The sequence below is a fragment of the Corythoichthys intestinalis genome, unplaced genomic scaffold (genome assembly GCF_030265065.1).
Source record: "Corythoichthys intestinalis isolate RoL2023-P3 unplaced genomic scaffold, ASM3026506v1 HiC_scaffold_31, whole genome shotgun sequence".
Classification (NCBI taxonomy): Eukaryota; Metazoa; Chordata; class Actinopteri; order Syngnathiformes; family Syngnathidae; genus Corythoichthys; species Corythoichthys intestinalis.
Window position 1 is genome coordinate 1,351,819 of NW_026651600.1, and position 6,054 is coordinate 1,357,872.

Below are 6,054 nucleotides of genomic sequence, written 5' to 3' on the forward strand. Positions count from 1 at the left end.
AAAGCAAGTAATTTGCTGGGTCTATTACAAAATAGGCTTGGGAAGACCTGTCTACCTACCAGGGGCAAACAAGTAATGTGTAGGGGCTATTAGAGAATTGGCTTGGGATATTAGAGAATTGGCTCGGGAAGGCCAGTGGACCTACCAGGGAGAAGTAAGTCATGGGCTGATGCAATGAGAGAATAGGCTTGGGAAGGGCAGTCTACCTACCAGGGGCATGCAAGTAATTTGCTGGGGCTATTACTGAATAGGCTTGGGAAGGCCTGTCTACCGACCAGGGGCAAGCAAGTAATTTGCAGGGGCTATTACAGAATAGGCTTGGGAAGGCCTGTCTGCCTACCAGGGGCAAGCAAGTAATTTGCTGGGGCTATTACAGAATAGGTTTGGGAAGGCCTGTCTAGCTACCAGGGAGGAATAAGTCATGGGCTGAGGCGATGAGAGAATAGGCTTGGGAAGGCCTATCTACCTACCAGGGGTAAGCAAGTAATTTGCTGGGACGATTACAGAATAGGCTTGAGAAGGCCTGTCTACCTACCAGGGGCAAGCAAGTAATGTGCAGGGGCTATTAAAGAATTGGCTTGGGATATAAAAGATTTGGTTCGGGAAGGCCAGTCGACCTACCAGTGAGAAGTAAGTCATGGGCTGAGGCAATGAGAGAATAGGCTTGGGAAGGGCAGTCTACCTACCAGGGGCAAGCAAGTAATTTGCTGGGGCTATTACAGAATAGGCTTGGGAAGGCCTGTCTACCTACCAAGGTCAAGCAAGTAATTTGCAGGGGCTATAACAGAATAGGCTTGGGAAAGCCTGTCTACCTACCAGGGGCAAGCAAGTAATGTGCAGGGGCTATTAGAGAATTGGCTTGGGAAGGCCTGTCTAACTACCAGGGGCAAGCAAGTAATTTGCAGCGGCTATTACAGAATAGGCTTGGGAAGGCCTGTCTACCTACCAGGGAGAAATAAGTCATGGGCTGAGGCGATGAGAGAATAGGCTTGGGAAGGCCTATCTACCTACCAGGGGCAAGATAGTAATTTGCTGGGACTATTACAGAATAGGCTTGGGAAAGTCTGTCTACCTACCAGGGGCAAGCAAGTAATGTGCAGAAGCTATTAGAGAATTGGCTTGGGAAGGCCTGTCTACCTACCAGGTGCAAGCAAATAATGTGCTGGGGCTATTCGAGATTTGGCTTGGGATAGAAGAGAATTGGTTTGGGAAGGCCTGTCTACCTACCAGGGGCAAGCAAGTAATTTGCTGGGACTATTACAGAATAGGCTTGGGAAGGCCTGTCTACCTACCAGGGGCAAGCAAGTAATTTGCTGGGGCTATTACAGAATAGGCTTGGGAAGGCCTCTCTACCTACCAGGGACAAGCAAGTAATTTGTTGGGACTATTACAGAATAGGCTTGGGAAAGCCTGTCTACCTACCAGGGGCAAGCAAGTAATGTGCTGGGGCTATTACAGAATAGGATTGGGAAGGCCTGTCTACCTACCAGGGACAAGCAATTAATTTGCTGGGACTATTACAGAATAGGCTTGGGAAAGCCTGTCTACCTACCAGGGGCAAACAAGTAATGTGTAGGGGCTATTAGAGAATTGGCTTGGGATATTAGAGAATTGGCTCGGGAAGGCCAGTGGACCTACCAGGGAGAAGTAAGTCATGGGCTGATGCAATGAGAGAATAGGCTTGGGAAGGGCAGTCTACCTACCAGGGGCATGCAAGTAATTTGCTGGGGCTATTACTGAATAGGCTTGGGAAGGCCTGTCTACCGACCAGGGTCAAGCAAGTAATTTGCAGGGGCTATTACAGAATAGGCTTGGGAAGGCCTGTCTACCTACCAGGGGCAAGCAAGTAATGTGCTGGGGCTATTCGAGAATTGGCTTGGGAAGTTCTGTCTACCTACCAGGGGCAAGCAAGTAATTTGCTGGGGCTATTCGAGAATTGGCTTGGGAAGTTCTGTCTACCTACCAGGGGCAAGCAAGTAATTTGCTGGGACTATTACAGAAAAGGCTTGGGAAGGCCTGTCTACCGACCAGGGGCAAGCAAGTAATTTGCTGGGACTATTACAGAATAGGCTTGATAAGGCCTGTCTACCTATCAGGGAGAAATAAGTCATGGGCTGAGGCGATGAGAGAATAGGCTTGGGAAGGCGTGTCTACCTACCAGGGGCAAGCAAGTAATTTGCAGCGGCTATTACAGAATAGGCTTGGGAAAGCCTGTCTACCTACCAAGGGCAAGCAAGTAATTTGCAGGGGCTATAACAGAATAGGCTTTGGAAAGCCTGTCTACCTACCAATGGCAAGCAAGTAATTTGCAGGGGCTATAACAGAATAGGCTTGGGAAGGCCTGTCTACCTATCAGGGACAAGCAAGTAATTTGCTGAAACTATTAAAGAATAGGCTTGATAAGGCCTGTCTACCTACCAGGGAGAAATAAGTCATGGGCTGAGGCGATAAGCGAATAGGCTTGGGAGGGCGTGTCTACCTACCAGGGGCTAGCAAGTAATTTTCAGCGGCTATTACAGAATAGGCTTGGGAAAGCCTGTCTACCTACCAGGGGCAAGCAAGTAATGTGCAGGGGCTATTAGAGAATTGGCTTGGGAAGGCCTGTCTACCTACCAGGGGCAAGCAAGTAATTTGCAGCGGCTATTACAGAATAGGCTTGGGAAGGCCTGTCTACCTACCAGGGAGAAATAAGTCATGGGCTGAGGCGATGAGAAAATAGGCTTGGGAAGGCCTGTCTACCTACCAGGGACAAGCAAGTAATTTGCTGGGACTATTACAGAATAGGCTTGGGAAGGCCTGTCTACCTACCAGGGAGAAATAAGTCATGGGCTGAGGCGATGAGAGAATAGGCTTGGGAAGGGCAGTCTACCTACCAGGGGAAAGCAAGTAATTTGCTGGGTCTATTACAGAATAGGCTTGGGAAGACCTGTCTACCTACCAGGGGCAAACAAGTAATGTGTAGGGGCTATTAGAGAATTGGCTTGGGATATTAGAGAATTGGCTCGGGAAGGCCAGTGGACCTACCAGGGAGAAGTAAGTCATGGGCTGATGCAATGAGAGAATAGGCTTGGGAAGGGCAGTCTACCTACCAGGGGCATGCAAGTAATTTGCTGGGGCTATTACTGAATAGGCTTGGGAAGGCCTGTCTACCGACCAGGGGCAAGCAAGTAATTTGCAGGGGCTATTACAGAATAGGCTTGGGAAGGCCTGTCTGCCTACCAGGGGCAAGCAAGTAATTTGCTGGGGCTATTACAGAATAGGTTTGGGAAGGCCTGTCTAGCTACCAGGGAGGAATAAGTCATGGGCTGAGGCGATGAGAGAATAGGCTTGGGAAGGCCTATCTACCTACCAGGGGCAAGCAAGTAATTTGCTGGGGCTATTCGAGAATTGGCTTGGGAAGTTCTGTCTACCTACCAGGGGCAAGCAAGTAATTTGCTGGGACTATTACAGAAAAGGCTTGGGAAGGCCTGTCTACCGACCAGGGGCAAGCAAGTAATTTGCTGGGACTATTACAGAATAGGCTTGATAAGACCTGTCTACCTATCAGGGAGAAATAAGTCATGGGCTGAGGCGATGAGAGAATAGGCTTGGGAAGGCGTGTCTACCTACCAGGGGCAAGCAAGTAATTTGCAGCGGCTATTACAGAATAGGCTTGGGAAAGCCTGTCTACCTACCAAGGGCAAGCAAGTAATTTGCAGGGGCTATAACAGAATAGGCTTGGGAAAGCCTGTCTACCTACCAAGGGCAAGCAAGTAATTTGCAGGGGCTATAACAGAATAGGCTTGGGAAGGCCTGTCTACCTATCAGGGACAAGCAAGTAATTTGCTGAAACTATTAAAGAATAGGCTTGATAAGGCCTGTCTACCTACCAGGGAGAAATAAGTCATGGGCTGAGGCGATGAGCGAATAGGCTTGGGAAGGCGTGTCTACCTACCAGGGGCTAGCAAGTAATTTTCAGCGGCTATTACAGAATAGGCTTGGGAAAGCCTGTCTACCTACCAGGGGCAAGCAAGTAATGTGCAGGGGCTATTAGAGAATTGGCTTGGGAAGGCCTGTCTACCTACCAGGGGCAAGCAAGTAATTTGCAGCGGCTATTACAGAATAGGCTTGGGAAGGCCTGTCTACCTACCAGGGAGAAATAAGTCATGGGCTGAGGCGATGAGAAAATAGGCTTGGGAAGGCCTGTCTACCTACCAGGGACGAGCAAGTAATTTGCTGGGACTATTACAGAATAGGCTTGGGAAGGCCTGTCTACCTACCAGGGAGAAATAAGTCATGGGCTGAGGCGATGAGAGAATAGGCTTGGGAAGGGCAGTCTACCTACCAGGGGAAAGCAAGTAATTTGCTGGGTCTATTACAAAATAGGCTTGGGAAGACCTGTCTACCTACCAGGGGCAAACAAGTAATGTGTAGGGGCTATTAGAGAATTGGCTTGGGATATTAGAGAATTGGCTCGGGAAGGCCAGTGGACCTACCAGGGAGAAGTAAGTCATGGGCTGATGCAATGAGAGAATAGGCTTGGGAAGGGCAGTCTACCTACCAGGGGCATGCAAGTAATTTGCTGGGGCTATTACTGAATAGGCTTGGGAAGGCCTGTCTACCGACCAGGGGCAAGCAAGTAATTTGCAGGGGCTATTACAGAATAGGCTTGGGAAGGCCTGTCTGCCTACCAGGGGCAAGCAAGTAATTTGCTGGGGCTATTACAGAATAGGTTTGGGAAGGCCTGTCTAGCTACCAGGGAGGAATAAGTCATGGGCTGAGGCGATGAGAGAATAGGCTTGGGAAGGCCTATCTACCTACCAGGGGTAAGCAAGTAATTTGCTGGGACGATTACAGAATAGGCTTGAGAAGGCCTGTCTACCTACCAGGGGCAAGCAAGTAATGTGCAGGGGCTATTAAAGAATTGGCTTGGGATATAAAAGATTTGGTTCGGGAAGGCCAGTCGACCTACCAGTGAGAAGTAAGTCATGGGCTGAGGCAATGAGAGAATAGGCTTGGGAAGGGCAGTCTACCTACCAGGGGCAAGCAAGTAATTTGCTGGGGCTATTACAGAATAGGCTTGGGAAGGCCTGTCTACCTACCAAGGTCAAGCAAGTAATTTGCAGGGGCTATAACAGAATAGGCTTGGGAAAGCCTGTCTACCTACCAAGGGCAAGCAAGTAATTTGCAGGGGCTATAACAGAATAGGCTTGGGAAGGCCTGTCTACCTATCAGAGACAAGCAAGTAATTTGCTGAAACTATTAAAGAATAGGCTTGATAAGGCCTGTCTATCTACCAGGGAGAAATAAGTCATGGGCTGAGGCGATGAGCGAATAGGCTTGGGAAGGCCTGTCTACCTACCAGGGACAAGCAAGTAATTTGCTGGGACTATTACAGAATAGGCTTGGGAAGGCCTGTCTACCTACCAGGGAGAAATAAGTCATGGGCTGAGGCGATCAGAGAATAGGCTTGGGAAGGCCTATCTACCTACCAGGGGCAAGCAAGTAATTTGCTGGGACTATTACAGAATAGGCTTGGGAAAGTCTGTCTACCTACCAGGGGCAAGCAAGTAATGTGCAGAAGCTATTAGAGAATTCTCTTGGGAAGGCCTGTCTACCTACCAGGTGCAAGCAAATAATGTGCTGGGGCTATTCGAGATTTGGCTTGGGATATAAGAGAATTGGTTTGGGAAGGCCTGTCTACCTACCAGGGGCAAGCAAGTAATTTGCTGGGACTATTACAGAATAGGCTTGGGAAGGCCTGTCTACCTACCAGGGGCAAGCAAGTAATTTGCTGGGGCTATTACAGAATAGGCTTGGGAAGGCCTCTCTACCTACCAGGGACAAGCAAGTAATTTGTTGGGACTATTACAGAATAGGCTTGGGAAAGCCTGTCTACCTACCAGGGGCAAGCAAGTAATGTGCTGGGGCTATTACAGAATATTATTGGGAAGGCCTGTCTACCTACCAGGGACAAGCAATTAATTTGCTGGGACTATTACAGAATAGGCTTGGGAAAGCCTGTCTACCTACCAGGGGCAAACAAGTAATGTGTAGGGGCTATTAGAGAATTGG